This window comes from Bemisia tabaci, chromosome 7 (assembly GCF_918797505.1).
Source record: "Bemisia tabaci chromosome 7, PGI_BMITA_v3".
Lineage (NCBI taxonomy): Eukaryota > Metazoa > Arthropoda > Insecta > Hemiptera > Aleyrodidae > Bemisia > Bemisia tabaci.
The window spans coordinates 49,807,327-49,820,638 of NC_092799.1; positions in this window are offsets into that span (position 1 = coordinate 49,807,327).

Consider the following 13,312-nt stretch of genomic DNA (forward strand, 5'->3'; position numbering starts at 1 on the left):
ACTGAAAAAAAGCTACACACATCTACTATTAAATCTTCTTGATTTTTTACACAGTGATACTATTTAGTGGAAATAGCCAGAATTATAGTAGTATTCACCAGAACTCTGGTCATACTTGCCATATTATGGTAAATGTTACCATAGAGTCTGGTATTTATCGTCATACTTCTATCGCTGTGTCAGAGTATGATAAAATCTACCATATTTTTTTCAGTGTATTGCCAAATTTAATTGGGTAATTGCATATTTTACATGAAAACGGTTTTGCGGATTTGTGTGCACATCTCAGTGAATTTTTTGCATGGTAAGAAGCAAATTCCGTAAAATTTTCAAAGAAATCCGTACAAACGTTCTCCTGTAAAAAAAATTAAAGTGCCTAATTAAGTTTGTCAATGGCTGATGAGGCTTAGTTCCTTTCTACTAAACGCGGTTCATTTACTGTATTGAGGAAAAAAGTGTGGTTTGAGTAACAGTGATACGAGTATGGTAATCACATACGGAATCTATGGCCGCAGGCCGCAGAGACTCAAACTCAACAAATTTCGAAGACAAATTTTGGATCTGTTTTCTTCGAATTTTCAAAGAATTATATTACCTAACCATACCTATATCCATACGACCTAACTTTTGCGCTGATTTTAAATAAAGTCTTGTTGAGGAAAGCCTAACACCATCAGGGCCGGATTAAGGGGGTGGCCCATGGCGGCAAATTTAGGGGGCAGCAAATGTTGTAATTTTTTCAAATGTGGGTATCAAGAAAAAAATCTGATTCAGAGAAAAAATCACAAATGAGGAAAGGTGAAAAAATATTTCATATCCTGAGAGTTAAAGTGTATTAATTTCTAATTTGTTGGTCTTTCGGTGATACAGGAGACAGCGCCTTTCATTAGTCTAGTTGAGAGAGAAACCAAACACGCAATTTGGCCTGGAGCGGCACGGCGCAGAGAGCAATGATGGCGAGAACTTGAGATGGAAAGGAGAAGCCCTTTTGGTGCACCGGTCAGCATGAAACACATATTAGCGCCTACAAGACTGCATGAATACTTCACGCATTGCGTCAAAACAGTGCGGTCACTTGGTCAGCAGCGGTCAGCGTGAAACGCATAGCGCCTACAAGACTATAAGGATACTTCACGCATTGCGCCATTGCGCCAAACACAGTGCGGTTGGCGCGGTGGCGGAAATTAAGATCATTAGACCACATTCATGTTTATTCTTATTAATACTTTTTTCGTTCTTTTCCTATAAATGAAAAGCATCGTCCACACAGAGAATTTTTTAGCAAAGTTCCGTGAACTTTTGCTAGTGTTGACAGGGCTTTCACAAAAAGTGTGCCAAACGCGAGTAAACGCGTCTTATGTACCCCTCCTCCTCCGGCACGTTCACCTGATGGTTTCTATGGATGTATCAAAACGAATGAGATGGGCGGCAAGAAGGTAAATCCGGCCCTGAACACCATACATCTTTATATCAATATACATTTCGTAAATATTTGTTCGCGATTCGATCACCTAAACTATTATTTTTAATTATTAATTGGTATCGGTCGAATGTCATAAACACTTCTGCACGTGACAAGGTCTGAAACATTCTATTATTGCAATTATTTCCCTCGTAATAATTACGTACAGTGTAAATCATAATCACGCTTTATGATATCGCTGTTAGAGCAATGACCAGAATCCTTGAAAAAAGCGTCTGACGCTAACGCTTTGCTTAATTGAAATCGTTCAATTATAGTTGTTTCCTCCAAGGAGCCGAATGGTAGCAACACTGTAGCACTAATTTCAAACGTTCCGGGCCGGCCACTCTTGTGATTAGCGAATCATGTGGTACATTTTCACTTTATTATATCGATTATGTCGTGTTTAAGGCTCTCAATCAGCTCTCGTTCTAAGTTCGTTCCGTTATAATCATGGTTATTATTATAATATTTTCTATCCAGCGTTGCCTCGTCTTTTTTTAAAAAAAATTGTCTTCGGTACGTATGGCTAGGCATGTTTATTTTTATAGCATATTTCCGCTGAAACTGAGGGCTTTACGAAGAAAGCAAGTTTTATGAATCAGACTATAATACTCTGAAAAATTGAATGTCATTAAAATGTGTAAGAACCTAACAAACTCCATGATTTCAAAATTGGTACAGGCGTAACACGCTTGAAACGAGAAAATCTTACATCTCCACGGTATTTCATATATTTCTGAATATATATTGCTTGGCCTAAATCATAATTCCCTCCCCGCGATTGCACAATCAATAATCATTAATTTCTTGTTTAATTTTTAATTATTATTAATGTATCGATACCCACCACGGCTTTTAGCAATTTTTGTGGGAATATACGATTTGAAAAGTTTAAACAATTATTATTTCGAAAATAATTTTAACTTACAGGATATAAATAATTAAAATTAAATGTATACCGCAATCTATTCACGTATCAATCTCTTCTTGTCCCAAAAAATGTCAACATTCAATTTTATCACTCCTTCGCGGTTTAAATCTCTCAAAATCTCGGTCATAATATACCTCAAGCTTTCTTACAGCAACGTTAAAACTTTTTTGCAAAGACGTTACTCCACAATGGAGAAAGTTTGACCTACGATACTTCCAGTGACGTCATCGACCGAAAAGCGCGTATCCAATTTCTTGATCTCCCCCCCCCCCCGACCCTGTGCGTGCCTTCCGTTGAAATTTTCCTCTCTCATTTCCGTCTTGCAACTCTATTCTCTCGCCTCAACCTTGGGTCAGGCCGCTTTTCCGTCGAGTTTATCAAACAGTAAGACTTATGTTCTCTAAACAAAAGGAAAAACTTGCCAAGCACGCTCGTATAAAAAACACTACCGTGATCGAATCTTTCCACGTGCTTGGACACTATGATGCCGGACTGTGTTGAAATTTAGCAATTTGCCAACCTCAGGCTTCATATTAAAGTATTTTTGCAAAATTTGGCAAACTTGCGTTGACATAACTTACGCGGAAAACGCATGTGCATAGGCCAAATAGACTTCTACTATATCCAGCTTAGGATATTTTCGAAGGTGTTGTAGAGATATAACGGTGGTTGGTAGACACTGCAACTTTGATATTATATAGGCTTCCTGTGTCTATTGTCCATCCCTTCGAATCGTTCGAGCAGACCCCTCTCTCGTAGCTTAAATACTCTCTAAATCCACTTCAGAAGCAAGTTCTGAGCTGAAGGATCTAGAACCAAAAGTTTGGGGTCAAAAACCAAACAAAGCTTGGATTGACATCAAGCTAGCTTCAAAAATTGGGTTGGGTATAAACATGTGTGTCACTTTATTCTTAATGTAAGCCAACGTTGCTGAGAATATGTTTTGTATTAGCGACACACAATTTTGTTTAGGCTAAAAAATTTGGACTTTTGAAAAAGCGGATTGCATTAAAAATCCCCTCACTTTCTTCGGCAGGTAATATTATAAATTTTTAATAGTTTTGCACTTGTTTTATGTCTTCTCTTTGAGGAAAAGAAATATGGAAATTTAAATCTTCACTTGAGCATGACTGTATTCCATGTAGGTGAATAATGAGGTCAGACAATACTGTATGTAAATGCCGATGCAGATGCATGCCTGATATCAAGTTTTTCGAGTTATATTTGCGCGGGATTACATGCAAAATTTCAACTTTGAAAAGCTGGCTATTTTAAACTGTCATGGAATGTCAATTTGGTTTGATTTAATACACAGTAAAAATATCTGCATCACTGACTGATGAAAAAAGATGCGAGAAACCATGGTAAGCACAACCATGGTGGATAATGGCCTATACGCCGCATTTTTCGAGAGGCGATATCTCCGTTGATATTGGACGTAGAGACTATAAGGTGTTAGGCGGATCTTATTATATTTTACTAATTGGCAAAGCTTAAACCGCAACAAAAACGCGATTCTGTGTCTAGTACAACTGACTCATTCACATCACAAATCCCACACTGGAAAAAAAACACATTGGATCTAGAGTCCAGACTCTTGAAAACGTTGACAAGAAAAAATACTCTTGATTCAATCAGATTTTTGCTTAAACCAAAAGGAAATCCGCTCAAATTAAGAGGCTTGGTTCTTAATTTAAGCAAAAATCCGATTTAATTAAGAGTATTTTATCTTTCCGATGTTTTTAAGAGTCTGGTCTCTAGATCCAATGTGTTTTTTTTCCAGTACAGCACTAACAAACGCCATTGCTTTTACTGGATTCAGTTGTCATCAATCACGATAGTAATTTTGTCTACGGATAGTTATTGTCAAAGAACACTTTATAAGTTCGTGAGGAAAAGTTGCTGGAAACCAACCCTGCATGTAACAACAGTGATAAATACGCACGAGTTGACAACGTCGCACGGACGAGTCAGAGGTGTTAATAATTTATTTTCTTATCACTTACGAGTCTTTCAAAATAGTGGCCGAGTTTCAAGGTTGGCAGTCGTCACGCGAAATCCTTGCGTACAACCGTGACGATACGAGTTCGCCGCTAAGTTCTTCGCTGTGAGACAGAGCTTTGTGCTTCAGCTTTCAGAGCAAAACAGTTTCAGTGCTCCATGGAATCATGTATCTGTGCTTGGGAAGCGATCCGTAATAATTAATAAATTTTGGAAATTAGGTTACATTGCATCACAATTTGGATTGTTGTCTCGAAAAAATTGGTTCGGAGGGAAAATTCCGAAATAGAATAAAGCGTATCTCTACCTGCGAAGCTACAAATTGGCGCTCATGCTACACACATAAAACCAACCGCAACTTGTTTTCCTTTTAACTTCTTCGTAAACTTTTTCGCTGGTTCAAAAATATTCACAAAAAATATCAAAAGATATTTGGATAGTTTGTTTCCAAAATATAAAACCCACTTGCAGATTTTGAAACGCTGCGATAAAAATCGGCATTTTTTACCTCAGCCATTGATTCGCAAGAATAAATGGCGTAATAAGTCAAATTTAAATTATTTTTTATAACTCTCTTGAGGCTCTTGCGTTATTTCTCAACCAAGCAATGAGCTAATTTCATCACTACATTGTGTCTATTTTAGAGCAATGCCAAAAAATTAGTTTGTATATTTTATGCGCGGTGTCTTGATTGATCAATGTTAAAAAAGCAGATTTATGTTTTACAGATATCGGTGAACTTTCAATTATGTGAGCCTCTGAAATTTGGAGATGGAACTGACCTCGTACAATGATTCATTTTTACTCCACCCCCTCTCCAAAAAAATAGATTATATTATGGAAGGTACTTTGGGGAGAATGCTAATTAGAGGAATGAAGAGAAGAAAAAATTGGTGAACATAAAGAATTTTCTATCATTATTTCACCATTATCTATGTCGGTGAATTTAACACATTCATTCGCACTGTGATGTCGAATTCGTGTTAATGGTTCTTTGTACTCTAATTTTTTACATGACATGGGCAAAACGAAGTAAAATATACACCGCTTTGCTTATGAAATGAGATTCAATCGGAACCAAGCTAAGAAAAATAAAAACAACCTTAATCGGTAATCAAAGAACGTTCGATCATAATGTCTGAGGTTAGTGTCACATACTTATCATCGCAAAGCCGTGACATACCCTGTAGCTGACGTTCCCCGCGACCACACTACCGAGCTACAGAAGAACGCAGTATGTGCATTTAGAAGTTGTCAAACTCTCTTTGATAATATATTCTTCTTCGAGGAATTGTTGGTTATTTTTCTTTGAAAATTTCAGGTGGACTAGATTAAATTGTGGACAAAATTATGTCAAAAATTACAATAAAAGAAAGAGTCAATTCCCGAGAAAATTTATTTTTTCAGCAGAAATTTTGCAACAACAAAATGATCATGAGTCGTTTTCCCTTAGCGTTGAGGTTCACGCCGCGTCTGCGCAAAATATGAAACAAAAAGTACGACCTGAGGAGGAGTAAAATGAAAATACCGATGAATAAAGTACGTCCAAATGGAATGTCGACCCAGACGAGAGGAAAAAAATTCCTCGCATAAAAAAGAGGATAAAAAATACAATTAAGAATCTAAAATAGCTCCAAAAAAAATTGCGACAGTACGACATTTTCCCCTCTCTCAGTCGACTTTTCGCTCGAGTTTTATTCTTCTTTGTCTTCCTTCACTTTCCATTCCTTTTTCCATCCTCGCCATTTACCGTTCCCATTATTTCCTTTTCTCTACACTCAGAAAAGTTTTAAAAAAAAATTAATGATTGAGATCTCAACTAGCTCGATATCGCAGAATGTGGCTGAGAATTCGGTGAGTGCTTGTCATCATAAATTGCAAGCGGTATTCCTGTAACAGGCAGTCGATCAGCAGCGGATCAGCTGGGCCTTGGGGGCATCTAAAAGTCTCACTTTAATTGCTGTTGGTTTTGTTCTTCCTCCTTCTTGTGTAAGTGCGTCTGATTTCTGATTTGGTTACACTTGGTCACACATGATTGGCATACTGCCATGCTAAACAAAAGTCGCCAATCTTCGCGGTGTTCCGATCCAAGTAATGTGGTTCTTGTTTAGGAGAACAGCATGTAACAAGTTCTTATCATGCAACTGATCACATCACTCGGATGGTTCTACCAGACAAAAAAATGCATCTGGGGAGTAGAGTATTTCTCAACAGGTGAGAGTTTTTTTGTCACATGTCATACCTTGTCGCATTTTTATCCAGTGGCTTTTTGGGATATAAAACCATTGCTACACAATTTGATGATTAGAGTTGACAAACGCTTATCTCGACTGCGACGTTTCAAAATTTTATTTATTTCGGGCTTTATATTTTTTAAAAAAAGTGATTGAAAATTGCTTGAAATTTTCACAAAATGCCCTGCATGAGAGCTGAAAATGATTAAATGAGGGGCTTGGAGAACAAAGTACATGAGTGCAATTTTTTCTATTTCGAGAAATACGTGTTCAGAGTTCCGGAATTACATGGATGCTTAGGGCGAAATGAAAGTTCAAACTGACTTATTGGTGCGTAAAAATTGGAATTCGGAAGCAAATTTCCCATAGAATATGCATTAAGACTAGTTTTACATGAAATCATGAAGATCTATATTTTTTCAAAAACTGCACTTCTGCGCCTTGTCCTCCAAGCCCCTCAAGTAAAGGTAAATGTTCAATAATTCTGTGGACAAAATGTGACCAGAAATTTGCAACGACGCCAATGGAGATACGTTGTTTTTTTTTTAATTTTCACCATCAAATCGTTACTTTTGCCATTGGTACTGCATTGGGTAAACAATGGAAAGCTTAAATTTTGGACCGAAGTCACTGTCGATTTCGATCGTACAATTCTACAACCGAAGCGTGGTTACGGGTTAATCACATTACATCTGCCGGAATACAATATTATACGCCCGAATATTATTTCAGACGTTATTTCGAGCCGAAGGTTGGAGTTGCCGACAGCGCAACTGCGGGTACTGCCGAAGTCAAAAGAGAAAAGATCCAAGTCGATACGCCCATCGCAGATTTTGAGCACTTCTTTAGAGGCGACGGGAAAAGAAGGCGTGAGGACAGAAATCACCTCCGGGCGGAGGGACACCCCGTCGCGTATGCAAAAGAAGAGAAATTAAAGGAAAAAATCTCCTTGGGTGCCGGGATTACCGCAAGGGAAAAAAATCAGGGACACCTACAGCCGGGACCCCAATTCAGGGATGCCCGACGAGGGTATACCACCAGCTGATCGCTTCATTTGCGATGGTTAATTAGTGAAATTAACGCCCCGTACGCAGCGCCGCTCAGGCGGGGGAAAAAGTAGTGACAACTTAAATTAGACAGAGTGTGAATTAAAGCCCCTCTGAAAGGCTTGCTACACATGCAGGCGTGGATCGACCCGGTGTTGCCGTTTCGTCTTCAAAAATTTGAAATTTCAACGAGGGAGGGAACAATTTTAAGGAGTAAAGACATAACATTTGCCGAATTAAGCACTTATGAAATTGATCCAGAATAATTTACGATCAGATGCAGGGAAGCGTCCCATGAACGTTTTCCGACCTGGCTCCTGAAAATTATTAAAATTAAATTTTGAAGTGAAAATTGTTCATTAGGAATGAAAGAGAAATTTTATACAATAAGCAGATCCTTGGTTTCTCAAAAAAACTTGGCTCCCTCCTGACATGCTCTATCCACCCTGGTAGCAACGTTTAAAAAAACTTCAAAGAAACTTGTATAAATTTAAAAAGATGACTCATAAAACAGTATTAAAATGTTCGTTTTAGGAGCCATTTGGGGTATTTTTTAAGTAAAACTTACGAGAGGTACCTGAACTTTTTTAAAAAATGTAAAACAAAACTCTTAAAATATCAACTGCAGTTTTCCATCACTAATTATGTTTGAAAAGATGCAAAAAAACTTTTTGAAAAAGCAGTATATTTTCCATACATAAATTTCCCAAAGAGTTAAATTTTACTTTAAAACAGCCAGAAAGGGTTTCCAAAAACGAAGACTTCAACAGGTTTTGGTGATCGCCTTTCGAATGGCACGGTTCACTCAAATTTTTTAACTTCAAACTGAGATCCCATGAAAAGCGGAAAATCCCTTGATTGCTGAGGAGATTGGCAACACAGATTGGTGCTACCCTCCGCAAGGCGACTTAACCCTTTCATTTAAATAATGCTTATATTATCCCTCGGAGGGAAAAAGTATTCGAGCGGATCCCTACGCTAACATTTGTCACTTCATAAAACTATCAGCGAAATCTTAACTTTGCCCGAGCGAGGGCATGGCCCCTTCACATGGCGAGTTTTACAACTCGCCAAGGTAAAGTTAACGTTTCCCTTTCAAGTGATTTGGCCAGATCGACAAACACACCTCTTTGTCAGGCAATGATTTTGCAAGGTCACAGAGAGGTTGGTCCATAGGTCATCGAAAGCTGATCCGAAGCAAATCGAGAGATGCTGAAATAGCGAGTGCATACAAGAGGTCGTTTCACTGTGCGATGATACGGTGCTCAAGCTTTGATTTTTTGAAAAAAATTTGGTCGTCGAAAATTGAAAAATTTGCACCTGAATCTATACTGAGAAAAAGTGTTTAGTTATGAACCGTGCTTTGTCCTAATGTCCTATATGGGTAATACTATTTGGTTCACATACAGGGAGCTTTAATTTTCTTCATTCAGAATGTACAGTTTATTGACACTTTTCAAGTTTGTAACCGGGCAAAGTTTGCATCGAGATTATACAAAAGAGAATGTGTAAAACTCGATCAAACAAAAAACTGTAAATAAATAATTGAACAACAATAATTTATAACTTCTCTGAGAGAACCGTATCCTCCGTTTACGCAACCAGACCAAACCTAATTTAGAAAAAGCTGGGTTACATGAACCGAAGACATAGTCCTTAGAAGCGAAAATACAGTTACATGAACAAAACTTTTCAGCTTGTGTTTAGAAGACTGCACGTACGGTTTCTAAAATAAATTTTCCACAGAATTTGTTTTCTTCTTCTTTTTTCACCACATGGCTCCATAGGTCGAAAATAAGGTCCTATGATCGCACCCTGTTCCTGTAGAAAATATCTTCTCGATACTGAGAAATTTAAAATCTACGACTAACTTTTTCGACGACAATGGATTTTTTTACTCGGACATAAATTCTGTACTTTTCTACCAATCCCAATTCAACATTTTCTCCCGCGCTAATTCAGTTTTATTCTGCCGACTCCATTACAAAAGCGGGGATATTAAAGAATTTCACCGCGATGATTTAGTGACCGTACGCATATTTCCTTAAACCGCACACGTGATGCCCTTGAAGGAGGTTAAGATTTATGTGATAAAGAGATGTCCCTCCGAAATCGCCGGAAGCCTTCGCTACCGTCTTGGGTCACGGACGCGTTTACCGCCATGCACGGGAAAAACGCCGTAAGAACACCCAGGTGTTGCCAACTTGTCTTCATTATAAATTATTTTTCGAGAAAAGATCTGGATATCTTCCATTGAAATTTCCAGAAACTGTATAGATCAGACTGCGAATAAAATCCTCCGAAAAATTGGTTGAATAGTACCGAAAAATTGTTTCTGAATATTCAAATTTCATCAAAAGACATTTGGCAACGGTTGGAAACTCATGCGTCATTTTTCCTTATCACGCTAATATGGCACCCTGTCTTCAATTGGACAAGTCTTGAAATGAATCGGAATGTGTTAAAACCCCGCATGTCTACCATCTGATAGGCCTTAGAATAAAGGCATTTTGTAGAGATCAGGGCTCATTTTAAAATAAGATTTGTTGGATTTTACCAAGGACCGATTCAAATATGCAGCGACCGGACTGCGGTGGGAATTTTTGACAACGCCTAAAATCGTCCCGAGTACTTACTGCCCTCTGACTCGAAAAACCTCTCAACTTGAATCGGAATGATGCATAGATATGCGGTTGTGGCGTAGCAGGGTGGTAATGGGTGGCGATCTTTTCCTTCTTTTTTTTCGCGCTCAGGTTTCGGGTAAAAGGAAAAGTTAAAAGTTGGACATCACGCTGAGAGGCTCTTAAAATGCAAATGGAACCGGTGACCATTCGACGCGCGCGAGTAGCAACCGGTTGGATCTAATGTATCGCTGAAATCAGCTCATCGATTCGCGACCGGCGTTGGATTTTCGCGTCGAAATTGGCGCGTTCCGCCAGAAATCCCGCGTGCGATTTCGAAATATTCCGGAAATTTTGCGATGCTGCGGGCGACCGAGAGGGATTTAAGGTTGGTCAAGGACCGGTCAATTAAGATCTGCACCTGATTTCAGAAGCGGCAAATTGACAAATTCCCAAAATTTCAAATTTATCGAAGACGCTGGGTGCTAAATAATTTTTTGACGCGAGCGTGGACGACACTGATGAAACACACATTTATTCAAAATTCTGCCTTAATCACTTCCAGCCGAAGGAAGCTGTCTTTTCTTCTTGCTTCTTCATTAAATCAAACGATTTCGCTATGCTCGGTATGACCCTAGCTGCAGGAATTTTCACTTTTCAAAAAGAGGAAAGAAAACTCAATTTGAATAATATAATCGATTGGCAGAATGAGACGGATTCTTTACGGCGACAGTACGTCTAAGTGCTGACTGGTTGGCCTTCTGTTTTTAAAAAAAAAAAAGAAAAGAAAGAAAAAAAAAGAAAGAGATATGACACCCCCCCCCCCCCAGGGCCGGATTAAGGGGGTCGCCACATGGGCCGCGGCCCATGGCGGCAAATCTAGGAGGCGGCAAATTTTGCAATTTTTTTAAATGTAGGTATAAAAAAAATCGGATTTAGAAAAAAATTACAAACAAAATCTCTCATTTCCTGAGAGTATAGTAATTTCTAATTTTGTCGTCTTTCTATGATACAAGAGACAGCACCTTTAATTAATCGAGTTGAGAGAGAGACCAAACACGCAATTTGGCCAGGAACCAGAGAAACTGAGAGAGAAATGATGACGAGGACTTGAGATGAAAAGGAGAAGCCTTCGGCGCGGCGGTCGGCATGTAACACATATTAGCGCCTACAAGACTGCACGAATACTTCTCGCATTGCGCCAAACACAGTGAGGTCAGCGTGAAACGCATAGCGCCTACAAGACTGCGTGAATACTTCACGCATTGCGTCAAACATAGTGCGTTCAGCAGCGGTCGTCGGCGTGAAACTCATAGCGCCTACAAAACTGTCGGAATACTTCACGCATTGCTGCAAACACCGTGCGGTCTGCGCGGCGCGGCGGCGGAAGTGAAAATCATTAAACCTCATTTATGTTTGTTCTTTCATAATTTTTTCGTTCATTTCTTATGAATGGAAGGCCTTGTCCACGCAGAGATAGGTTTACGAAACTTAACGTTCGCGCAAAGTTCGGTGAATTTTTGCCAGTAGTATTGACAGGGCTTTCCCAAAAAATGTGTTCAACACGAGTAAACGCGTTTTCTGCATCCTTCCCCCGCTGGCAAGTTCACTTGATGGTTTTTATTGATGTTTCAAAACGAATGAGAAGGGGCGGCAAGTAGGAAATCGGCCCTGCCCCCCCCCCCCCCCCCCAATTTCCGTGCGGGCTGATTGTAGGAATTGATAAGCAAAGCCCTGGAAAAAGCTATAGGCAAAGAGAAAATGGAGTGATTGTATTTTTGAAAAAAAAAAAAAGTATATCCAGACATCTATCATCAGAGGTACAATTTTCATGAACAGTAAAATCTTGAAATTTCATTTGATATATTTCATAAAAATATGGAAGATGTTGAAAAATTTATCAAAATTAAAAAAAAAGGCTTCTGGCTTTTGCCTTTTACTGTTTTTCTCGAATGTTGAATACCTAACCCCTGCAAACGTTTTCAACGTTCCATATTTTTCACAGCTTTGTGAAAATATATGAAATATTTCACAGCAATCCCCGATCATCCATACTTTTCATTTAACTTGTGCAACCTTGCCTACCATGCCGTTTTACATACATTTTTACTGTCAGCAATCGCTACATGAGCGCTCAAGAGTCAAATTTTCAAATTATAGCTCAAGTTTGCTTTTTCTTTTTTCTTCTTTTTTCTCCTTTTTTTATCGAGGGAGAGCAACACAGCGACCGGTTCGGGTGCTCCTAGTAATTTGTCTCTGCTAGTAATCCACTCCTTTGTCCGGAGGAGACCCTCAAAAAAGTTTCCGAATCAGAACCGAACACCCGGACCCAGACCCGGCTTGGACAGTGGAATAATCAGCTATCGATGATTTCCAATTGGAAGCCATGGTAAAGAATCGATTATCAAGGTAAGCCCCGATGATCGATCTTTTTCCATAGATTTAAATGGCTTAAATGATCGATTCATGGTAGTACCATACACAATGGCAAAGCGAGGGAAGCATCGACTATCAATATTTTTTCATTTGACGCTATGGTAAAGAATCGATTTTCGAGGTTATCGATTATCGATTCTTTCCCATATGATTGAACGATAGATCAATCGATCTATCGCAAAGCAACGCCACTGCTGGACGCGGACCCGCTCCGATCGAGTCACGAATGTGCGTTACATTTTTTCGTGTGCCGTATGAGCCGGGAGTTTTTTCTTCTCTCCTCTTTTTTATTTTTTCCAAAAACAATGAGAGCGGCCGGTGTCACCGGCGATCGGGGGCGAGGGGGAGGGGGAGGGGGGTCGTAAAAAGTGGCGGTGGAAACAATTGGTCGGGGCCGGTCGGGGAGTGATACTTGCCGGAAATGACGTATTACGTTGAAACAATAGGAGGTAGCGTTCGTACGTGGTCGTCGCCGGCCCGTTTCGACAGACAACCGTCAACGGACGACGCGACGCGACGCACACTGGATCCAGTCGATCGGAGAGGTTGGACACGAAATTTTTGACAAAAATTGTAAA